The sequence below is a fragment of the Vicia villosa genome, linkage group LG5, assembly GCF_029867415.1.
Source record: "Vicia villosa cultivar HV-30 ecotype Madison, WI linkage group LG5, Vvil1.0, whole genome shotgun sequence".
Lineage (NCBI taxonomy): Eukaryota > Viridiplantae > Streptophyta > Magnoliopsida > Fabales > Fabaceae > Vicia > Vicia villosa.
In genome coordinates this window covers 42,406,309-42,432,008 of record NC_081184.1, presented here as the reverse complement: position 1 = coordinate 42,432,008, position 25,700 = coordinate 42,406,309, and the positions used below count along the sequence as shown (strand labels likewise).

Genomic DNA, 25,700 nt, shown 5'->3' with positions numbered 1-25,700 from the left:
CTTTCTTAGCCTTATGGCTCTCGAGATGCGTCTTCTGTTCTAGGTTCATACAAGTAGCAAAAAGGTATCTTTGTATGACCAATCAACTTCATGCTGGAACAAAACTAAACCTGAGCCAGTTAATTCTAGGGTTTCTCTACGAGAACTTAGGTGAAGCAACAGACCTTGTAAAGAATTATAAAGTAGGTTCCTTGCTTTTCGCTGGTCCCTTCTGGCTGCTACAACTGTGGCTCAATGCTACTTTCGAGGCTCAACTCCCATTTCGAGGCGTTGTGAACGAAGAAGATCCGAATATTAAAAATCGAACTGTAGAAGGAACCAGGTTGGCTTTGCTAACCCCAAAAGAAGAGACTGGGAAACTTCGCGAGCATTTTCTAACGTATGTCATGATGTTTTCTCAGTGTCATCAATTCAGCCCTTCGATGGCTCCGTTCGTAAACAGGACAGTGGGTCTTGAATGGTTCACTCGAAAGTTTCCAACAACATCTCAAGATCAAGAGACTGAATCCATGATCATTTGGGAAGCTTTCCTTACCCCAAGGTTATTCTATCACCGTCTTCGCCCCTCCAAAAGCCAATATGTTCTCCTCTGCTACCAACCAAATCTGGTATCAAGGCAATTTGGATTGGTTCAAGTAAAACCCAAATGTCTGTATGAGAAAAGGAACCATATGTGTTTACACACTTTACATCTGACTGAAGAAGAATGTGAGTCAAAAATTGCCAGATATGCTGGTGTGGCCAATCTTTCACCTATTCATTTTGAACCCGCCTTTTACTCTACTCCGGATTTCCAACAATGGTGGACGGACTATTACACCATGCAAATCTTCGACGCTGAGAGTCTTACTCGCGAACTAACTGAAGCTTTTGCTGATGTGCAGGAAAAATTTCAAAAAGGTACTTCGACTCATATTAAAGAAATACAAGCCTTTCAAAAATTCTTTGAAACCATTTACAGGCCTGATGATCTTAGTCGGACCATTCGTGAAGCTGCAGTTATTTTGCGCGAAAAGTTTTCTGCTAAACTGGATAAGTTGAAACTGCCTTCGTCTGTTCGACCAGAACTGCGTTATGAAGTGGCTTTCAAACTTAATCCTCCAAAATTCCCTCCACTGCCAAGCGCTGATTTTGGTGTGGCTTTAAGCCCTCCTTTCCCAGACTGGTTCGTGTGTGGGAATGCTTTTAAAATTCTTCAGGAAAGCACTAAAAAACGCGCTGAACGAGTGGTCCCGACTAAGCATACCCTGGATACTTTCAAAGTACATCTCCATATAGATCTTGAACATGTTCGTGTCTTGACTCCAATACCTGAAGGTTTGGGTTTAGAAAAATTTTTGACTAACGTTTCTTTTTCGCTGAAATACTAATTCCTATTTCAACTACAGCTGTTGCTCGAAAGAAAAAGATCAAACAAATCCCTGCGCATAAAGCTTCTGAAGTTTCGCAGAGCAACAAGCCCAGTGGAAGTGACTCTATCACTACTGACAAGAAACCCACGGTATACACATACTTTGTATTTTATTTGTATGTCCCATGAATCGTACTTACTTCACCCGATTTACATTTTCAGAGCTCGAAGCATCCTCCGCATTCGAAACGAAAAGCTTCTCAAGTAGTCGTTTCAGATGATGATGACAAATCTCCACCTCGAAACAGACAAGCCCAAAAGAAAAGGAAGAAGGCTGTCACTCCTTCAGGAAAAGAAAAGGGATCTGGGTCTTCGAAACTTACTTCACCGGGTGAAATGGTATCTTCTGAAGAATCACCTTTAAAAGGTGGTAGTAACGTTTTCGTTGTTGAGAGCCATAACTCGAGCCCAGATAATATCCTAACCAAGGTATTTGGATTTCCCAACCTAATCATCTCTATAAATTTTAACTTGAAATCATTAAGTTAACGTTTTACCTTATGATTGTAGGATGATGTTGGCACAGCCACTTCTGACCTCAAAGCCTTCACTCTTAGTATTGATCTTGATAACCTCCAAGGTAAATGTATATTCTTTTTACGGCAAAGAGATTTCTTGCAACTTTCCCACCATAATATGTTCTAATTACTTCGTGCAGGTAAATCTCATGTGCTTTCACCAGTGGTCGAAGACGCTCAGCCTCTTGCGACTATCATCCCTAGTACAACAGTCGAAGAAAGCCATTCAACTGATGATTCTCCACCTACCCATAAGAGTGAAAAAGCAGATTAACAATGTTCAGGTAGCAACAATGCAGCTGGTCATCCAACTGGTAGCGAGGATACTTTATCTAAACAAGATGCTATGGAAGAAACCTCCAAGCTAGCCACAGTAGTTCCCCATGAAACTACACCCTTTGGGACTATAGTTTCTCCTGAAACTACTTCGACGCCTGTCCCAGCAAAGCCCACTCCTTCAGAATTGGAGCAGCTTAAACAAACTGATCCTCTCAGCTTCCTCAAGGCTATGATGGATACTGATAACATTTCACCTTCTGAGCTCGAAACTTCTCCAGCTCGAAACTGATCCACTCCTTCGAAATTCTTAGCAAGGATCCTACCAAAAGTCATAGCTTGAATCAACTTCTGAAAAAGGTGGTGTCGCTACCGCGAAAAATTGGAATCAGAGTCGCCACTAATATATTTATCCCATCAAGGGAAAGGAATATCAGAAACCTAACTCGAAACAAGAACAAGGTCTTTCGACCAGAGAACAGGGCACGGGAGTCGGTTACGCAAGGGGAAGGTGTTAGCACCCCTCACGCCCATCGTACTCGATGGTATCCACCTATGTTTGTTTCTATCTAAAGGGTGTCTAATGTCTAAAACCTAAATGCAAATGAATGAAAAAGAAACACGGGGAAAAGAAGGAATTATTTACAAGTGTGTTCGCTTAGGCCCCGCGACCCAATGCCTACGTATCCTTTTCAGGAATCAGAACGACCGTAGTTCGGCTCCATAGTTTCCATTTGTTTTGTGTTTTTTAGTTGAACAGAGGTTAAAGTCACAATCCACGATGCTCGACCTTTGGAGACTTATACGCCTAATTCTGGAATGGACTCAACATGTTCTTAAGCGCCTAACAAGGCAAAAGAAAAACAATGATTTGGTTTGTGTCTTTTATTGTAATTCCACAATGACAAAACCCACTACAAGGCTTCGCATTGCTTCTTTACTTTGTTTTAAGTCTGAGCCTTTTATTAAGCATTTTGAGTATTTTTGGTTGGTGTTTTTTAAGGGAAATTATTTGTGACTTAGATCATACCAAGAAAAAGTCTTTTGAATATTTAGAGAATGCACATCGAAGTCTACACCACAATCGTTTCTCTAAATATTGGTTAAGAAATACAGTATTTTTTTGAATATTTAGAGAATGCACATCGAGGCCTACGCCACAATCGTTTCTCTAAATAGCGGTTAAGAAATACACCGAGGCCTACGCCTCAATCATTTCTCTTCCGCTAAGTAGGAAAGAACATACATCGAGGCCTACACCCCAATCATTTCTTTCCTACTATGAAAATAGTAGCGGTATGATCCTCATCGGTATTTATTAAGTTTTTTTAAGATTGAAAAGAAAAAGAAATGAGAAAGGGAACTAACCTATTTTCTAATCTAATTGTCAATTTTATGTACAAAGGGAGATCTACCTAAACCTTAGCATGTTAATGGAATTGATTCTAAAAGAAGCATACAAATTATATCAACGAAATAGGCCTAAAATTATGGCAAAAAAACAAGTAACAAAATTACACAACAATTATACTAAATAACATGGAAAAGTGCGAAAGAAATAAAAGAAGTGATCTAAAAATTAGTACTAAAACTAGTCTAAAAAATACTACTATTTTTATGAATTTCTAATGAAGGAGAATTGAAGGATTAATGTCGAAATTAACCTAAAATCTACTAAGTAAAATTAGTATTTTTCTTGTTTTTAATCACCTAAAAAATCTAATGAGAAAATTATGATTTTACATGTTTTTTATCATCTAAAAAGTATAGTAAAAAGAGCTAAGTGAAAATCTAAAAAAACTATCAACTATATGTGAAACAGGGGGTGTTAAACTGAAATCTGGTGGTGCAAATAGCGACTGGGTGCAGGCCCACGAAAAATGGCCCATTGCAGTTTTTGTATAATTTCTCTTATGCCAAAAATGTGGTGTGACGGGCCAAATGGGGGTGCAGATTGCAATTCTGGCCCAGCATTTATTGTTTGATCCAGTTACTTCTCTTTTCAGAATCTTGTTAATCAAACTCTATTAAGCTTCAACTAATCCGAATTAAACCAAATTTTAACACACTAAGTATCTGTTACGTTAATTAAGACATGTTAATTGAAACAAAAATTTATTAAAATTAAAAGAGGGGCTAGGGTTAAGAAATAGTGACCCTTGAAGTTTTCTGAACGAGTCTTCCTCCTTCTCGTGAACAGCGGCGCGGTGGAAAGCTCCACCTTCTCCGATGAAGATCGAATATCCGGCCACCGTCGCCCTAAACCAAACCTCTCACTCTCTCCGCCTCGATTCTGAACCTACCTCTCTCGATCAAGCTCCCTCCGATTTCCAATTTTTCGTCTCCGTTCTCTCGCACTTGCTTCTCTCCGGTCTTCGCAATACCTCTCTCATCTTCTCCGATTCATCTCTGCTTTTATTTCCGAATTCAAGACGATGCTGAGATTGATGATGAGTGAAGATTATGCGATGGTAATTGTTGTTGTTCTGCGATGTGATGATGAAGCTCTGAAGATTCAATGAAGATGAACATGGAGCAATCTCTCAGAATCTCGATTCTTATCCCTTTCTTCTGTAACGTGAAGACTTCATGAAGATGCACTGAAGGTTACGATATGGTGAGTTTCTTCTGCTATATGATTTTTTGTGAATTCAAGAATTGTCACGGATTGGTGATGATTCCAGGATTGTTTTGCAGATTGAAACCTTTTCTTCTTCAAGTTCTTGTTGATGGAGTTGATGATTGTTGATGTTGCGATGGATTGAATCAGTGTTGAACCTGATTCAAATGGAGAGACTCGGAAGGAGAGCACGGGGAGATGATGGTGACCTGAGATTGAAGATGGAGAAATGAATGGAGGTTCACAGGGTGACGAAGAAAAACTGGCGGTTGGTTGAAGATGGAGAGAAGAATGTGAAGATGAAGATGAAGATTGTGATGTGGTGGAAATGATCGTGTGAAGAATGAGAGAATGGAGGAAGGTGATTGAAGCTGAGTGAAGGTTATGAAAAATGATGAAGAATGGCTGAGATTGAAGGTGGAAGAGAATGAAGATTATGGAAGATTGAGAGAAGAATGAAGAGTGGAAGGTGGATGAATGGTGAGGAATGGGCGTGAACCCCCATTGATCAATGGTGATGATTCTGTTATATAGTTGAAGATAGAGAGCTCAGTTACAACTTGAAGCCTTCTCAACCGTGGGATCGAAAGTCGGTTATGTTCAATGGATGGAGGAGATTGAGTCTTCTTGAAAGGTTAGTTACAATCTGTTGTGGTTTAGTTAGTTAGAAAATTGGTTAGAAGCTGTTAGTTTGTAACTGATTTTGGTAGTTAGAAAAAGTGGTTATGCTGGTTGTTAGTTTGTTATTTTGTTTGGTAACTGTTTGTATTGGTTAGAGATGAGTTAGTTTCTCTTCTGTTTGAACTCAGTGGAAATCTTTACAAAGATTAGCTGCAAGTTAATTAACAGTTGGGAAGGTTGGTTTAGATAGGAAAAGGTTTAGGAATTATTTGTGGTTAGGATGATCAGTAGAGTGAGGTTTTGGTTTGAACGTACAGGTTATATGTTGAACTGTTTTGATGGTTATTTTCTGATGTGCAGAGTTGTTGAATTGGCAAGGCGGGATATGTGGAGACTTGATGATCATGAAGGTAGGACGACGGAGTTATGATGACGGCAGCTTGAAAACCATGACAGTGGACTTTAGGACATTCTAATTTATACATTTTTGTGTGACTTTTCTCATGTAATGATCTCTAGGCTTGAATTTGGAAATTATGTAGACTTTTGTAATGGATAGCTTGGATTTTTTAGGGAAAGAACATGATTTGATTTTTGTAATGAAATTGGGAATTTATGAGGAATGGATGTTTGAAATATTTGAATGGTGGAACTTGAATGGGTAATTGTAATGAGCTTTTGTGATCCTTTGACTTTTGTGTATTTGAATTTGGATTTTGAAATGAATGGATATTTTGAATCGGAATGTATGGACATGGCTTGGTGCAATCTTGAAATTTTGAATGATAAACGAAAGGTCATATTCGATTATGAGAAAGAAGGAGGAAGCTTTAGATATAAGATGAATAATGGTGAATTGTTTCAAATCTTGTAACCCGAATACCAAGGCATCTCATACAAATGCTCGAGAATTTTATTTCACCTTGATTACTCTTGGAATTAAATCCGCCTCAAGTATAATGAACAAATTCCCATAAACTCACATCTTCAACGAAACTCTTTTAATTCAATTCGATTCATCAATTCAAACCAAACTCGCATATTATTAGCACAAATAATGCCCCAAGTACCATGCGATTTTCAGGTCCCTCATCTTGCACCATGGTTCAACAGTGGTCCTGGAATCAAACCACAATTCCTTTGGTCAACCATAGGGAAATAAACCCTTAACCCTGATTTCATACTTTGCTATTGGAAACATCAGAAGAATTAGACTGTAATTTCAATACACGCCTCATGCTTTCGAAATCCCTAATCCCAATGCCAGGTTATTTGATTAATGAATGCATGAATGTTAGATGCCCTAATGGAAATGTGCATATGGATGCAAAAGCCTAAGCCAGTTAGAGATGGGCAAATTTTGGGGTGCAACAGCTGCCCCTATTTAATCGTCTTAAACCTGAAGGTGAGATTGGCGTTAGCCTTTCGAACATGCGAGGTAGAAGAAGATTAAATACCAAAGTACCAGAAAATTTGCGCTCCAGGTGGCAGATGGTTGTATTACTTCTTTTTTCTTTTTGGATGCCTTCGCTTAACAAGCTTTAGCAAGTAACTGTAATATTCCGTAGGATTTCCTCGAAGGAAAGAAAAAGCCTTGTAATGCCTATAATAGGCAGGTGCAAAAGATTGGTTTGCCAGGACACTTTTTGAGGAGTATACGACAAACATCCACAACTCGAAGGTTAGGACAACCACGACTCGAAGTCGGAAACTTAGAACTCACAACTCAAAGATTGAAAGACTCACGACTCGAGGTCGGAAACCCAAAACTCACAACTCAACGGTTGGAATCTCAGAACTCTCAAATCGACGGTTGGACAACAAAGGACTCACAACTCGACGGTTGGAATCTTCACGACAAAAGGTCGGAAACTCACGACTCGAGGTCGGAAAACAAAGGACTCACAACTCAATGGTTGGAATCTTCACGACAAAAGGTCGGAAACTCACGACTCGAGGTCGGAAAACAAAGGACTCACAACTCGATGGTTGGAATCTTCACGACAAAAGGTCGGAAACTCACGACTCGAGGTCGGAAAACAAAGGACTCACAACTCGATGGTTGGAATCTTCACGACAAAAAGTCGGAAACTCACGACTCTAGGTCGGAAAACAAGGGACTCACAACTCGATGGTTGGAATCTCATTAGATCTGAAGGGGTATGCCGATAACCACCGGACTTGAACGGGGAGAACTAAACAATATTAGACCTGACCGAAGGATGCCCATAACCACGGGACTTGAAAGGGATGCCCATAACCACGGGACTTGAAAGGGATGCCAATAATCATTGGACTTGACTGCAAGAAGACTAGTAATGACCAGACTCTTATTGGAGATGTTATCAAACACTGTATTTGCAAGGAAACGTTGACGCTTGCGAAGCCTAAGAATTACATGGATCCCTCAGGCCAAAGGCGAGTGTAATTCTACAAAAGTGACAATCACTTGAATTGCCACACACCAAGTATGGTTTATCCAAATGATTGATCTCTGCAAATGGGAAATAACCAATGAAACAATGATCTTGATGAAGAAAGACTTTGTATTCAATCCACACTGGAGAGAGAAAATGAGACTTCTTCTGGGGATATATTATATTGTGCCCTTGGAGCGTACACAAACTGGCTTATGCATTGATGCATGTTTGAATTTTTCTTTAGCGTAATGCTCCATTTTCATGGAAATGCTACGCATTTTTGTAGATGCAATGTGAATGCAATGATTACTATATGCAAGGCGCCAAATAAAGGCAATAGTGTGATAGAGAAGCAAAATCATTGGGGTCCCTTCGGGGAGTATTCCATTGAATTTCATCTTTAACCTCGGGAGAGGTAAACACCAGGGAGAATCCCCTTAGTGTTAAGAATTCTGTGGGGGTGCCAATAAACATTGGACTTTGACTTGCGGGATACACTTCTGATTGTTGACTTGAAGAATACTTTTTGACTTCTCACCATGTGCCATAGCTCGGAGAATTTTCATCTTGACGAGAACTCTTGATGAGGAACTCTTGGTTGGGAGAAGGAAAACAACTCCTAGGAGAAATAAACTCCTACGCTTGAAGAATGGATCAAAATCTCAGGAGAAATAAACTCCTATGCCTGGGGAGGAATAAAGTCTCAGGAGAAATAAACTCCTATGCTTGGGGGAGAGTAACTTGCTGGGGGAAATCATTATGATGCTTCTCCATTATGTGATGATCACATTACAAGTGAATGATGATTCCCAAAAGATTGTGCCCCAGGCTGACTGGATTTGAGAGAGATTCCTCGATTGGATTGCCCCAGATTAAGTGGATTGGCGAGATCACACTTCGACTTGATTGCCCCTGATTGGTTGAATTTGAGAGGTTAAACCTCAAATTAATTGCCCCAGATAGGCTGAACTCACGAGAGAGATTCCTCGTCGTGATTGCCCCTGATTATATTCATCTTATCAGACTCCTTTAGTTTACTTCCCTTAAGATCCCACAAATCATGGAAGTAACTTTACCATACTCAGAAGAGTATTCAAAACTTTTAGGGTAATCAAACAAATAGAGTATCCACTGCTCCTGCTCAACGGAGTATTCAAACAACCTGCTTTGATCTCTGAAGTGATAGCTTTTTACTTTACGGAATTCTCAAGTCTCTCTTACTTTGACATGATCAAACTCTTTATGGATTCTCATCATGGAAACTTCCTTGATGTTTAAGCAAATGTTTTGTATGCAAAAGAATATTAATTCTAGACAATTCTAATACAAAGCCTATGCTAGTCTTGAAGTTTAAAACTTTTTATGCAATGAGGTTACAACCTCTTGTGAATGGAATGCAAAGCGGGCATACAATACCAACATACAGGTGTTACGCTTCATTGAGAGTCAGTAAACACTATCTCATTGGAGTGCGTTTTTGAAATAAACCCTACTTCAATTAGGACTTTTAAGGGTTGTAACTTGGCCGGGTTCATGTTTTTTTGAAACAAAGGATTTTTAGGCTCAAAATTATTTAGTGCCCACCCCCTTCATGATGTTCTCCACTCCTAAGTTCAGTTAACTCAACATGAGTGCTCGTCCCTCACCAGGAATTTTGAAATGGTCGAGGAATCAATGAGGTATTTCGGACATGGCAGTCGCTCACCTTTTATTCTTTAGATTTATCGTCACACGATTTTGTTCTTGCTTTATTTTCACCATTATTTTTCTTTTTATGGCTATATCTTTCTTTCATCATTTTTCTTTTCATTCATTTTTTTTGCTTGCCTTTTTTTTTTGAACAAGTCGTGTGACCTCACATTGTCTTTGATTCATTGGAAGTGATTTCGACTGCCTCATTCCATGATTGATGAAGGATTACCATTGTGGTATCATCATATTTTTTCTCTTGGTAGGTGAAGGATAACCATCACGGTTTTTGATTTTCCTCAACCTTTGGAAGGATAGCCATTGTTGTATCCTTAAATGCATATCATTTGGTGAGTTTTGAACACTCGGTCAAGTTAAATGAACACTACCCTGCCCCAAGGTTAAAAATAAGGGTTTTTTTCTGATTAGAAAAGAAACTCCTACTTCAAGGCTCAAAGGGGTTGACGAGGGTCTATCTCCCTTATATCTCCGGTGTTTGGGGATTTGAAACAATGCCTGTACATCATCAGTAGGGTCTTATTCAAAAACACACAATAAGGGATTTTGCATTTTTTTCTTTCATCCTTCTCCCTCCGCTCGTTGCCTAAGCAAGATATAAGTAAAGTTGGTATCGTAATGCCAAAAACTTTTTTTTTTTGAGTGAAAACGAATGGATTACTTCAAGACAAACATAAACAATGTATTATGATTTTTATTCAGAAATTAACAAATTTTTACATGCTAGCAATGCTTAAACAAACAAAGAAAGATTACAAATGAAAATGCAGTAGAGAACCAAATGAATGACCATTATTGAGGAGACTTGACTCCGTATGGACTTATTGATCTTGAATACTTTCTGCAGTTCCTTCCAAAAACTTCAGATTACTTCAAAAAGGAAACTTCAACGAAGTCACCCAAGAGTTGTAATTATTATTTTCTTTTTACTCTTTTTTTACTTTAGGGATTTGAGCAATGCGAGTGAGGCAATGCTCAAGATAAGAGTACGTCTTGCTTATCCCTCGTGCGGGAGCCCCAAGCATATTCGTTGAAGAAATATTTGCCATCAAACATGGAGGAACCTTGCGTGGTTACCAAATTTAGAGAGACTACTCGTTGCAAAGAGAGCTCAAACACCAACTAAAACACCAATCTCCACGGATACCACTGAGCATAAGAACCTTGAGAATGAGAGATGCTTCTACAAAACATTCTTGATTTCCCCTTTTTTTTGAAAAGATTCTGACAAAGTTGCTCGGGAATTTGTGGGGCTTTTATTATTATCATACCAACCAGTTCAAACAAGGAAATAGCCTTTCACAAAATAGGAAGTACTGAAATGAGAATACGGAAATGAAATGATGATTTCCATAGTTGAGGAGACTTGACTCCGTATGGCCTTATTGCTTTAGAAGATCCACTGAGTCAACGGAGAACTTCAATCTTGGCCCTCGGGTATGAAAGTGATAGCCTTGGAATCAATCAGGTCTTGAACCTTATCTTTGAATGGTTGACAATCTTCAATCGAATGGCCAGGTGCCCCAGCATGGTAGCCACAACTAACATCAGGGTCAAATCCCTCATGATACGGGAAACGAACAGGCTTCGGTTGCTTTGGTTGCTTTGGTTCTACCAAGGAAAGATTGATCAAGTGAGAAAGCAGCTTATCATTTGTCATAGGAATGGGATCATACACTCTTTTTGGCCTTCTATGCCTCTGTCTACCTTGTGGGTGACGATTGTGTTGATAATTCCGCCTTTGTGGCACATACTGACCTGATTGATCTTTCGGGATAAGTTTTGGTTGAACAAACCGAGCGGGAGGTTGACTGAAAGTTGCAGCACAAACTTGTGGGTCATCCTGAACAGGAGTAACTTCTAACATTTCGGGAGAATAATCAGGAGATTCCTCTTCATAATCAGAAACTTCATTGGTCTCTTCATTCACTTGCTTATGGAATTCAGAAGGAGTACCAAAAATTTGGACATTACCGTTCTTAATACCATGCTCCATTCGTTCTCCAACGAGAACCAATTCTGCAAAATCAGAGGCTTTACATGCAGCCAAACATTGATAGTATGGACTTTCCATCACATCTTTGAACATATCCATGAGCTCTTTCTCTAAGAGTGGAGGTTGAACTCTAGCAGCTAATTCTCTCCATCCTCGGGCATATTCTCTGAACGACTCGTCAGTTTTCTGAGTTAAAGCTTGGAGTTGCCTTCTGGTCGGAGCCATGTTACTATTGTGCTTGTAACGCTTGACAAAGGCTTCTGCTAGTTCTTTCCAAGTTCGGACATTGGTTCTTTCGAGTTGATTATACCACTCAAGAGATGTGCCACTGAGGCTATCTTGAAAGAAATGCATTAACAGCTTGTCATTCTCAGCATAAGGAGCCATTTTGTTGCAAAATGCCTTGACATGAGCTATCGGACACGTGGTACCCTTGTACTTCTCGAAGTTGGGGACTTTGAACTTAGCAGGGATCTTGATACCAGGCACTAGGCACAAACCAACAGCGTCTAAATCAATGGAGTCACGACCTTCGATGGCTTTCAACCTTTCATCCAGGAGATGGAACCTTTTGTCAAACTCGTCAATCGGGAACCTGAAGGCTTCAAGTTCTGAATTATTCTCATGATGCGAAGTCTCCTTAACGGGAATTGGAATCTCAACAGTATTTCGGACGTTCTGATTCACAAGACCTTCTCCTGTGTTGAGATTAGCACTTGCATTTGGCCTTTGAAGAACCTGTCTCAACTCTTCGTGTCTAAAAGCAAGGGCTTGAATAGCCTCCATACAATGATTCAGGTTAATCCCCATTTCTGTCCTCATCTGAGTTAAGTCCTCACGAAGTTGTTCCATGGTTACCTTTCAAGCACGTAGCGGTGAGAAGTCAATTCGTTGTTGAAGTCAAAATCTGAGTAGAAAGGGCCCCCATAAGCTTCTGAGAGAAATATGAAATGCATGATAGTATGAATGCATGTTTCATTTCCAAGGGATCCTAAAGTCTTTTCATCAACTTTTGTTTCTCTTTTATAGTATCTTTTTTTTTTTTTTTTTTTGCATATAGTATCTTTTCTTTTCTTTTTCTTTTCCATCTTTTTTGTTTTTCTACTTTTTTCCGTTTCCTTTTTTTTTTGGAAACAGACTTTAGAATCCCCCACAAATGAAGTGGATAAAGTAGTGATGTTATGCAATGCAAAAGCATGGGATCAAGGTCCATATAATCTTAGTAACCACTGTACAATCCTCTGAATAACTGATGTAAAGCCTCGGTAGGTCAAATGTCATGAGATCTAAGGTCCGACACCTTTTTGAATACGAGGAGAACCAATAGTCACCAACAGAACTGAATAGTCACCAACGGTACCTGTCATGTATATCCCTCCCCACTCACGGGTGAATCTAGGCCAGGGTAGGTCAAAATGGCAACCAGCGTTATCAGTCCTCCTGAGGTACCACCATTGTTGCATCTACATGCCAACAATGATACCCCATTTGGACCTCGACTGGGCGTGGGTCTCATGATCGCACTAGACAAGACCTGACATCTCATCGGCGTCATGACTATCCACTCTATCCTAGGTATCCTATGTGTCAACTCTGGCCTGGGTATTGGGCCTTTTACCTCATAGAACATCCCACCCAACCTGCAAACAGAGAAAATATGTGGCCCCCACGGGGACCCATAATATAGTCCAGATGCATGCGAAAAGTAAACATGATATGCAAGCAGGAAAATAGACATGATATGCAAGCACATATATACAATATGTAAATAAATAAACAAACAAAATAACACCCAATAAAAGAAACAAACAAAGGCTAGGATCGACTCGCTAAGAATGGACCAGCACAGGTCTATAACATCCCCAGCAGAGTCGCCAGCTGTCGCTACCGCGAAAAATTGGAATCAGAGTCGCCACTAATATATTTATCCCATCAAGGGAAAGGAATATCAGAAACCTAACTCGAAACAAGAACAAGGTCTTTCGACCAGAGAACAGGGCACGGGAGTCGGTTACGCAAGGGGAAGGTGTTAGCACCCCTCACGCCCATCGTACTCGATGGTATCCACCTATGTTTGTTTCTATCTAAAGGGTGTCTAATGTCTAAAACCTAAATGCAAATGAATGAAAAAGAAACACGGGGAAAAGAAGGAATTATTTACAAGTGTGTTCGCTTAGGCCCCGCGACCCAATGCCTACGTATCCTTTTCAGGAATCAGAACGACCGTAGTTCGGCTCCATAGTTTCCATTTGTTTTGTGTTTTTTAGTTGAACAGAGGTTAAAGTCACAATCCACGATGCTCGACCTTTGGAGACTTATACGCCTAATTCTGGAATGGACTCAACATGTTCTTAAGCGCCTAACAAGGCAAAAGAAAAACAATGATTTGGTTTGTGTCTTTTATTGTAATTCCACAATGACAAAACCCACTACAAGGCTTCGCATTGCTTCTTTACTTTGTTTTAAGTCTGAGCCTTTTATTAAGCATTTTGAGTATTTTTGGTTGGTGTTTTTTAAGGGAAATTATTTGTGACTTAGATCATACCAAGAAAAAGTCTTTTGAATATTTAGAGAATGCACATCGAAGTCTACACCACAATCGTTTCTCTAAATATTGGTTAAGAAATACAGTATTTTTTTGAATATTTAGAGAATGCACATCGAGGCCTACGCCACAATCGTTTCTCTAAATAGCGGTTAAGAAATACACCGAGGCCTACGCCTCAATCATTTCTCTTCCGCTAAGTAGGAAAGAACATACATCGAGGCCTACACCCCAATCATTTCTTTCCTACTATGAAAATAGTAGCGGTATGATCCTCATCGGTATTTATTAAGTTTTTTTAAGATTGAAAAGAAAAAGAAATGAGAAAGGGAACTAACCTATTTTCTAATCTAATTGTCAATTTTATGTACAAAGGGAGATCTACCTAAACCTTAGCATGTTAATGGAATTGATTCTAAAAGAAGCATACAAATTATATCAACGAAATAGGCCTAAAATTATGGCAAAAAAACAAGTAACAAAATTACACAACAATTATACTAAATAACATGGAAAAGTGCGAAAGAAATAAAAGAAGTGATCTAAAAATTAGTACTAAAACTAGTCTAAAAAATACTACTATTTTTATGAATTTCTAATGAAGGAGAATTGAAGGATTAATGTCGAAATTAACCTAAAATCTACTAAGTAAAATTAGTATTTTTCTTGTTTTTAATCACCTAAAAAATCTAATGAGAAAATTATGATTTTACATGTTTTTTATCATCTAAAAAGTATAGTAAAAAGAGCTAAGTGAAAATCTAAAAAAACTATCAACTATATGTGAAACAGGGGGTGTTAAACTGAAATCTGGTGGTGCAAATAGCGACTGGGTGCAGGCCCACGAAAAATGGCCCATTGCAGTTTTTGTATAATTTCTCTTATGCCAAAAATGTGGTGTGACGGGCCAAATGGGGGTGCAGATTGCAATTCTGGCCCAGCATTTATTGTTTGATCCAGTTACTTCTCTTTTCAGAATCTTGTTAATCAAACTCTATTAAGCTTCAACTAATCCGAATTAAACCAAATTTTAACACACTAAGTATCTGTTACGTTAATTAAGACATGTTAATTGAAACAAAAATTTATTAAAATTAAAAGAGGGGCTAGGGTTAAGAAATAGTGACCCTTGAAGTTTTCTGAACGAGTCTTCCTCCTTCTCGTGAACAGCGGCGCGGTGGAAAGCTCCACCTTCTCCGATGAAGATCGAATATCCGGCCACCGTCGCCCTAAACCAAACCTCTCACTCTCTCCGCCTCGATTCTGAACCTACCTCTCTCGATCAAGCTCCCTCCGATTTCCAATTTTTCGTCTCCGTTCTCTCGCACTTGCTTCTCTCCGGTCTTCGCAATACCTCTCTCATCTTCTCCGATTCATCTCTGCTTTTATTTCCGAATTCAAGACGATGCTGAGATTGATGATGAGTGAAGATTATGCGATGGTAATTGTTGTTGTTCTGCGATGTGATGATGAAGCTCTGAAGATTCAATGAAGATGAACATGGAGCAATCTCTCAGAATCTCGATTCTTATCCCTTTCTTCTGTAACGTGAAGACTTCATGAAGATGCACTGAAGGTTACGATATGGTGAGTTTCTTCTGCTATATGATTTTTTGTGAATTCAAGAATTGTCACGGATTGGTGATGATTCCAGGATTGTTTTGCAGATTGAAACCTTTTCTTCTTCAAGTTCTTGTTGATGGAGTTGATGATTGTTGATGTTGCGATGGATTGAATCAGTGTTGAACCTGATTCAAATGGAGAGACTCGGAAGGAGAGCACGGGGAGATGATGGTGACCTGAGATTGAAGATGGAGAAATGAATGGAGGTTCACAGGGTGACGAAGAAAAACTGGCGGTTGGTTGAAGATGGAGAGAAGAATGTGAAGATGAAGATGAAGATTGTGATGTGGTGGAAATGATCGTGTGAAGAATGAGAGAATGGAGGAAGGTGATTGAAGCTGAGTGAAGGTTATGAAAAATGATGAAGAATGGCTGAGATTGAAGGTGGAAGAGAATGAAGATTATGGAAGATTGAGAGAAGAATGAAGAGTGGAAGGTGGATGAATGGTGAGGAATGGGCGTGAACCCCCATTGATCAATGGTGATGATTCTGTTATATAGTTGAAGATAGAGAGCTCAGTTACAACTTGAAGCCTTCTCAACCGTGGGATCGAAAGTCGGTTATGTTCAATGGATGGAGGAGATTGAGTCTTCTTGAAAGGTTAGTTACAATCTGTTGTGGTTTAGTTAGTTAGAAAATTGGTTAGAAGCTGTTAGTTTGTAACTGATTTTGGTAGTTAGAAAAAGTGGTTATGCTGGTTGTTAGTTTGTTATTTTGTTTGGTAACTGTTTGTATTGGTTAGAGATGAGTTAGTTTCTCTTCTGTTTGAACTCAGTGGAAATCTTTACAAAGATTAGCTGCAAGTTAATTAACAGTTGGGAAGGTTGGTTTAGATAGGAAAAGGTTTAGGAATTATTTGTGGTTAGGATGATCAGTAGAGTGAGGTTTTGGTTTGAACGTACAGGTTATATGTTGAACTGTTTTGATGGTTATTTTCTGATGTGCAGAGTTGTTGAATTGGCAAGGCGGGATATGTGGAGACTTGATGATCATGAAGGTAGGACGACGGAGTTATGATGACGGCAGCTTGAAAACCATGACAGTGGACTTTAGGACATTCTAATTTATACATTTTTGTGTGACTTTTCTCATGTAATGATCTCTAGGCTTGAATTTGGAAATTATGTAGACTTTTGTAATGGATAGCTTGGATTTTTTAGGGAAAGAACATGATTTGATTTTTGTAATGAAATTGGGAATTTATGAGGAATGGATGTTTGAAATATTTGAATGGTGGAACTTGAATGGGTAATTGTAATGAGCTTTTGTGATCCTTTGACTTTTGTGTATTTGAATTTGGATTTTGAAATGAATGGATATTTTGAATCGGAATGTATGGACATGGCTTGGTGCAATCTTGAAATTTTGAATGATAAACGAAAGGTCATATTCGATTATGAGAAAGAAGGAGGAAGCTTTAGATATAAGATGAATAATGGTGAATTGTTTCAAATCTTGTAACCCGAATACCAAGGCATCTCATACAAATGCTCGAGAATTTTATTTCACCTTGATTACTCTTGGAATTAAATCCGCCTCAAGTATAATGAACAAATTCCCATAAACTCACATCTTCAACGAAACTCTTTTAATTCAATTCGATTCATCAATTCAAACCAAACTCGCATATTATTAGCACAAATAATGCCCCAAGTACCATGCGATTTTCAGGTCCCTCATCTTGCACCATGGTTCAACAGTGGTCCTGGAATCAAACCACAATTCCTTTGGTCAACCATAGGGAAATAAACCCTTAACCCTGATTTCATACTTTGCTATTGGAAACATCAGAAGAATTAGACTGTAATTTCAATACACGCCTCATGCTTTCGAAATCCCTAATCCCAATGCCAGGTTATTTGATTAATGAATGCATGAATGTTAGATGCCCTAATGGAAATGTGCATATGGATGCAAAAGCCTAAGCCAGTTAGAGATGGGCAAATTTTGGGGTGCAACAGGTGGATCTACTTCTGGTTTCGAAAGAAGTCTCAGAGGTGATTGTTTTGCTGGGTTCTCTGATCGAACAACTTCAATCAAACATTCTTCGACGTCGCAATGTTGAAGAACAACTTACTACGAAGGTGGCTTCTCATAGTTCATCTTGGAAAGCCGCTACTGATGCGTCGAAGAAAGGTGATGCTCTCAAGCTTAAACGCTCAGAGAAACAGAAAGAGTGTGATGAATTTAAGCGGAATATCTAATCTTGGAAGCAAGAAATTGTTAAGCTTGAAGAAAAGATAAAAGAGGCTGAATCTCGTAAGGCAACAATTCAACAGTCCAATGAGCAGGAATTGACTGAAGTCGCGCGTTTAGGAATCCAGCATTTCGAAGCTGCACAAAAACTAGTACCCGAAATTGAAGAACTGAAGAAACAACGGGCCTTGATTGAACTTCGCATGTCTTCTTGGGAGGTTCAGTATTCGAAGATAAAAGATACTCTTCCTAGAGACTTTAATTAGTCATTTCGAACCTTATAATCCCTTTTTGTAATGCGCACTGATTTGTCTTGTAATCGAATTCCACCAGGAACATACATCATGAGTAATATTATAGCAATTCTTCAAATCTTGCCAAAATATATTTAATTGTCACAGTAATCTTCATAAATGTAAGCACGTGACCTGACTATCCTTCGCACTCCTTTCTGTCTAGACTTGACGTTTCCACTCCCTTAGCCGTAACCATCATTAAGTGATGACGTCACTTTCTTCAAAACGTCTCTTTAAAGACGTGCGTGCACCAGTTTCTCATGATTACATCTCAACTTCCCAGGGCGGGAAACGGCGGAAGCCATAACTCCTCTTTGAAATACCAAATGCAGTCTAATCAATCATTAAAAATTAAACCGTTCCTCTATTGTCCCAGGTCTATACAAAGGATTAACATCACACTTGCTTCAAACCTTTTGCTCAAAACTTTGTTTCTCTTCCTCCGTTTTTTTTTTAAAAACACAGAGTCTAAAAGAAAAAAAAAACCTTTTCAACCTTTTCTTCTTCACATGGCGCAACCTCTTACCTACAATAACATCAGAGCTTGCATAAAAAAGGAGTTCAAACTCTCTGAAGAAGAGTTTGATGAAAACTTCATAAGCATCAGTGCTCTCTTTGCCAATCAAGAACTCGATTTCTATTATGAAATCCTGGAGGGACCTATTTATCCCAACATGCTAGCAGATTTCTGGATGTTTGCGTCTCTACGCATAGATCCAGAGGGTAGAACTACTATAGTCTCTGGTTCGACGTGCCCAAATCAGAATTACTCCTTCCACCATCTCTAACTTGATGAGATGTAACAACTCCGGTGAAACCTTTGATGACAACAGCTTCAACATGACGACTCATCTTCTGCTGAGGACTCTCATGGACAACGATCCTTACAGCGCCAAAGTCATTAGGGTTTGGCATCAACTGCTCGTGGGTAACTTTCAACCACGAAACCATGACCAAAACAGCATCATGGTGGAGGACTTGGAATTTATCCTTTGTGCCCTTCGTGGGAAGAAAATCAACTTCCCCTTAATGATTTTCAAAGGGCTTGTCGAAGCCGTTTCAATGGATGCTGCCCGTCAAGGGGTTGTAACATGTCTTCCCTATGGAAGGCTCTTGTCTTACATATTCCTTAAAAAGGGAATAGTGAGAAGGATGCGCAACTCCGGATCCATGAACATGTTCGAGGTAGAGAGCTTGCCCCTGTTGCCCCTGGAAGGCTTAGACCAAAGGATCAACTAGGAGGTGGTTTAGTTTAGGTTTTTATTTGCTTTAGTTTTTTTTTTGTAACCTTCCATGTTTTGGAAACCAAACCTCTTGTAATGAATATATTCTCTTAATATTAATGGAAGATGTTTTGAAGTTTCTTCGTCTTCTTCTTTTTATTTTGCCATATGTCGCTACCGCAAAAATTAACAGAGTCGCCACTAACATATTTATCCTGAAAAGGAAGGGAATGCCAGCAAACCACAAAACAAAACAACGGTCTCACGACCAGAGAAAAAGGGTAAGGGAGTCGGTTACGCGAGGGGAAGGTGCTAGCACCCCTCGCGCCCATCGTACTCGATGGTATCCACGCCTGTGTCTAAATCTATGGGTGTGTAACAAATCTATGCTAATCTGGACTAAAATGAATGCAGAATGTAGGGAAAATAAAGAGTTATGCTCGCACGGGCCCTACCCCGCTGCCTACGTATCTGTTTTGCAGAATCAGAGCTACCGTAGCTCGGCTAACTAACTTCTATTTGTTTTGTGTTTTTTAGGTGAACGAGTTACATTCACACTCCGCTGCTCGACCTTTGGAGACTTGTGTTTGGGAATGGAGCGGAAATAACAAGTTCTTAAGAAAAGAAAATCAAAGAGTGTGGTTTGTGTTTTAAAAGATGCATGAGGAAAACCTAGGCTAAGGGGGAAAGCTTGCTACCTAATGTTATCATACAAAGGGTACAAATCTAAACTAAACTAACAACCTACGAGAAAAGGGGAGGCACACAAGAATATCACACAAACGAGCATCCGCTCGTAAAGCAAACAAAACCAAAGGTACTGACCGAATGGTAGAAAAGCGGTCCCGCCATAGCCAAGGGGAGTAACTCAACCCAAGTCAACCAAGCATTAGACCTCGCGAAAATGATCGGGCCATAGACAAGAGGGCGGACCCCTCTCAGCAACCAAGCCGTCACGGATCGTAAAGGAAAACGGTGCGTGCGTACACCGAGCATCAACGTCGAGCAACACGAGCTATAGGAAAGGCGGGGGTCCGGCTGCATGAACCCTTTTCCTGACATACTCAATAACAAGATCTTGTGTTGGTTCAGAAGCAAGCGACACAAAGCGTGCGCATAATGAACAGACTCGATGAGACTAGGCGGGGGTTGATTGCTAACCCTTTCCGCGTGCCTTCCATGAGGACTTAACGGAGTGCCATATAGGACTTATTACACCGTGACTCCCTGCCGCAAAGCACAAATATAAACACACCAACAAAAACAGAGCCTCTTTCGAGGGCTTGGCCAGATGCATGTCTAAGTCCTACTTCTCATGTTAAGGGATGATGCGAGAAAGCGATAAAGTACAGAAAGAAGTAAAAGGGAATAGGGAACGATACCAAACGGATAGCAAATCCGCAATGAGCTAGTAAGCGTAAGCAAAGAAGTCCTGAATACTTCACGTAAGCCAGCATCAAGCAAAACAAGTCAGAAAGCGTCGTCGTGAAAATAAATCACGAGCGACATGTGGCACGCGTCGAGCATAACCACACAAACCTGCAAGATAACACAAGCCAGACAATACAAGAGTATACATCTCAATGAATGAGATATCAGGTGACTGGCATCGGAAATAGGTTCATGTCCCACAAATAAAGTGGAACACGACGCAAATCAATCGCACCGGAAGCGAATTCGTGTCTCACAAATAAAGTGGAACACGAAGCAATCAAATCACAATCGAACCCTCTCAAAGTACCTCGCACATCTCAGCAAACAAATCAGTAATAACAAGGAGACATGCACACCGCCATTAAAAATAATAGAAATTAAATTCTAATTAAATTCTAAAACAAAATCAAATTGTTTTTCATGACATTTTATTAAAGAATTAGAACTAAACTATGTAAGAAAACATTTAAATTCTAATAAGCAAAATATACATGTTTTTATGTCATTTTTTATCATGCAAAAAGTCTAACAAAGTGTATTGTTTTTATATCATTTTTATCAAAGAATTAAAAACTAAACAATATCGCAAAACATTTAAATTCTAATAAGGAAAAGAATACATGTTTTTATTTCTTTTTTATCAACCAAAAATTAACAAAACTCAATGATTCTATATTCTAATGTAATGTCAAAATCTAACAAAAATATCATTGTTCATACATTTTTATTATCTAAAAGCAATAGGAAACAAACTAGTTAAAACAACTAAATCTAATATGTAAAACTATGCGCACGGGAGGGTTTAATGTTGAAATCATGGTGTAGTCAGCAATGAGGCGCAAGGCCCAGACAAATTGGTCCATCAGCATTTTTGTACAACTTTCTTATGTCAAAAAAATGTAGTACATGGGCTCTTAGGGGGTGAAAGTCTGAAAACCTATGGTGCAGACAACAAGGGCGTGTGGCCCAGCCAGAGGTGGCCCGAAGAATGTTTTTTGTTCAGATCAGCACCAAAAATGGAGGCGCTATGGGCTTAAGGGGGGTGTATGGCAGTGATTTCGTGAGGGAGGCCCAAGGAGTGTCCAGTTCATGTTTATCCAGATTTTTATGTCAACAACAAGGGAAAATGGGCCATGGTTGAGGTGGTGATGTTGAAATTCGGTCAAAGGCCCAAGGAGATTGTTTCAAACACTTATCATTTTCAGATTTTATGTCAACTAAACTCAATTAACCAGACTTCCTCTAATCAAATTTCAAATTAAAAGTAATTAATCAAACATGTAAAAAGGATTAGGGTTGAAAATTACATGATGTTCAAGTTCTCTCTCGTGAACACGCAAACGGCGGCAGAGTTTCTCCGATCCGATAAAATCACCGCCGCAAGCCAAAACGGGATACCGATCCCTCTCTCATCTCACGCCTCGCTTCGATTCTCCCATTTTCCTCACAGCGATGCAAACGACACTCTCTCTCGGCTCGTTTCACTCGCAACTCCCTCTAGATTCACCTCCGTCTCCTTCGCGACAAAGCGGCGTGCGGCGGAGGAACCTTCAAATCTCCGACGAAAGAAAAGCTTCGTCCGCCTTTCTTTCTTGTCTCATCTCCGCATCGTTTCCGACTTTGTCTTCTGTTATTGAGGATGTCGATGTTACGATTACATGAAGATGGAGTGCGATGATGATTGAAGAAATGATGCTCCGTTGAAGATTGATGGCGTTCTTGCTATGTATGAACGAAGCAAGAGAGGGATTGAAGATTGATAGGTGAAGGTGATGATTCGTGAAGAGTGGAGATTGAAGATATTGAAGGTTATTGACGACAAATGCGATGCGGTTCTTGCGATGATTCGTAGATGAAGGTTGAAGGTTCTGGATCCAAAAAGAGGTTGAAGCTTGATGATGAAGATGATGAAGAACGGTTCAGAGAGCGTTTCTTCGATACGTTCCGGTATTCTCCTCTTTCAATTTCTGTTACGTTTGTTGTTAAGCTTTTTGAGTTTTTCTTCTTTAGAATTCTGTTACCAAAATTCTGCTATTGATTTTGTTTCTCTTAGCTTTAATGGAGGGGAAAAAGGAGACTGAAGGTTGGGGGTTTTCTGGGAATGTTCAAGGTGAATTTTGGAAGATGGAGATTATCTCTGAATTGAAGAATCTCAAGAATGTTGAAGATTTCTGTTGAAGTCTCGGTGAAGATGTTGATTCGAGAGGTGAGTTTCCGTCTCTTTTTTCTGTTGCTATTTTCTGCCGAATCCCCTTTTGTTGTGAAGCTTCTTTTTTCTTTCTGCCAATTTCTTATGCAGGCTTGTAGTTTTGGTCCGAGCCGGTATTGATTCGGTTTTCATGAAGTTCAAGGTTGCAAGTTAACGAGAACCGATTTTCTTTTGTGCTAATGGTTACCCTTTTGTTGGAACCGGTTTTCGGTTCGGTTTTTATTGTAACACTGCAGAATTTTGGTTCGGTTTATATGCAGGGACCTTGGCTTGTTGTGCAGACTTGTTGCCTTTCTATGTTTTACGCGTGGAACCGTTGTCTTGCAGATTGGTTGGACAAATTGGATGCAGCGGTTTATGTTGGCTGAAATTTGAAGATGGCTGTCATACCCCAAAATTTGCCCACACTTTTTCAAAAATTCAAGACTATTTTTAAAATTGGATTTTTATAAAATCTCGGGTTCATTTACATTGACATTCTGAATTTTATAAATATTCGATTTAAAGTCTATTTTAAAAATATAATAGTTTACTCTTAAATTGTTATATTTTAATGAATAGCAAAATGCTGGCTGACACTTCATACAATTTCATCTGGTTTTTTAATTCAAATGAATAACATAGCATAATTGGTAAGGAGGTGAGGTTTGCAAGTACAGGGTCATGGGTTCGAATCCTGCGCCTAACTTTTTTTTATTCATTTGTTTTTTAACCTTAGTTCCCTTTTTGCGCCCATTTTGTTCTAGAAGCCAAATCTAATTCATTCATTGCCTTAAACACTCATCAAATACATGGTTTCATAATTTTGGAAACTTTTCAAAATTGTAAGGAAAGAATCTTCAAATTTCATGGCCATTGAAGACTTGTTTCTTGCCATGAATTGCGATTTCCTTATTTTATAAAAGAATCACACTTCTTCAACAAGAGGAGGAGAATTCTCACGTACATATCTTGCCAACCAACAAAACCCTTATTCTCTACCACCCAAATTTCCGATCTCCCCCTCTCACGTTTTTATCTTCACCGTAAAACTTCAAACCTTTCAAACTAACCAATTCCATTCATATACCATTTTCTTTGTGTATAAAAATCTAACAACATTAACCTGTAAATTTAAAAAACCAATACGACAAAACCATACCATAATTTTCAAACATTAACCATAAATCTTTCATCCATATCTCTACACCAGAAAAAAAAACTTCATGAAACTTTCACACAAATCAAGTCTTAACCGTGCTCTCATGTTGCAGCCCAAGAATAACAACTAACAGTTCAAACAATAAAACAATAAATCAGTTTTTTTTAATCTACATGATATCACTTATGCCATTGTTGTATTTGCTTGTTTCAGGAAAGAAAGGTGATTAAAAGAAACTGACGAGAGACCACTACAGTTCGCGCTCGAAGCCGTTGCCGACGTCGCTACTTCTTCAAAGCACTCCGACCACACTCCTACATGAAGTCGAACTATACCCGTAATAGATCTGACACCACGAGAAAAAAAGGAAAGGAGCCGGAGACGAGATCAAACCGCACGCGACATCTCGTCACGCCGACAAGCTCCGACCGGAGCCGATCTCAGCCGCCCCTCACGCCGTTGCACCACAACTACCGGATCTAACACCGACATATCTCCTCCACCACTGCCGTCAGTACCAATCCCTTCAGCCACTAACTGATTTCGGTAGATCTCTTACCCTTTGATTCTTACTGTATATATGTGAACATAATTTATTTGATTTTTTTTATAAAAAAAAAGGTAGAGTTTTCAAAGGAGAATAGGAAATGAGTGGAGAAGAGGAAGAAACACACAATGCATCGTGATGGAAGAGAGTCTTCTGACTCCTATTTGCTTTCTCTCATCTATTTCATTTTCTTTTTATTTTGATTTAATATTTTCGCCACATGTCATGAAGCGATTGGATGGATGAGGAGGCTATGAAAAGTCAACAAATTATTATTTATTCACATGCATGTAGCAACAATAATTTATGTTCATATGTCATTTATTTATCAATATTATCATAGTCTTTAGTTTTTTTTTTTTTTTAATAAAAAAATAGAAAAGTAATTGGTTTCCTTTTTCCTATGTGTTTTGGTTGATCTTGCCATCACTTTTCCGATTCATATTCACGTGAGACAATAGAAAGAGTGATGAGAAACCTTTTGTTTCTATGCTTCTTTTTTATTCTAATTTTTTTTAATTAATTAATACATTTAGAATTAGTTTTTTTAGGAATATCATTTGAGTTTTGATTTGTGTCTATATTTTACTTATTTGCATCCATCTTTAATTAATACACTCTAGCTCATGTATTTTATTTTAGTTGTTTAAGTTGATCGTTGCCTCGTTATTGTATTTAGTTATTCTAGTTTAATTCCTAAATATACATCATTGATTCTCTTATCAAAAATACAAAAACAACTACTACAAAATAATTTTATTTAGAATTAGATTTTATATTCTATTTTAATATTTAAAATACTAAAAAATATAGTTTGTTTTAATTTCTTTTTCTTTTTAGAATTTAATATACTTAGTTATTGACATTTTCTTTTGTTAATTATAATTAACATTTGTTGGTATTTATTTAAGTATTA

At 38.8% G+C, this 25,700-nt stretch overlaps 2 long non-coding RNA genes across 2 annotated transcripts; both read left to right on the top strand.

Annotated features, from left to right (window-relative positions):
- The first annotated feature begins 4,283 nt into the window (after positions 1-4,283).
- Positions 4,284-6,084, top strand: LOC131601614 (uncharacterized). The gene is made up of 3 exons (XR_009283745.1): positions 4,284-4,822; positions 4,903-5,459; positions 5,807-6,084. It is a non-coding gene; the product is annotated as an uncharacterized LOC131601614 (long non-coding RNA).
- A 9,078-nt stretch (positions 6,085-15,162) lies between these two features.
- On the top strand, positions 15,163-16,963 carry LOC131601613 (uncharacterized). Its single transcript, XR_009283744.1, has 3 exons — positions 15,163-15,701; positions 15,782-16,338; positions 16,686-16,963. It is a non-coding gene; the product is annotated as an uncharacterized LOC131601613 (long non-coding RNA).
- The last annotated feature ends 8,737 nt before the right edge of the window (positions 16,964-25,700 follow it).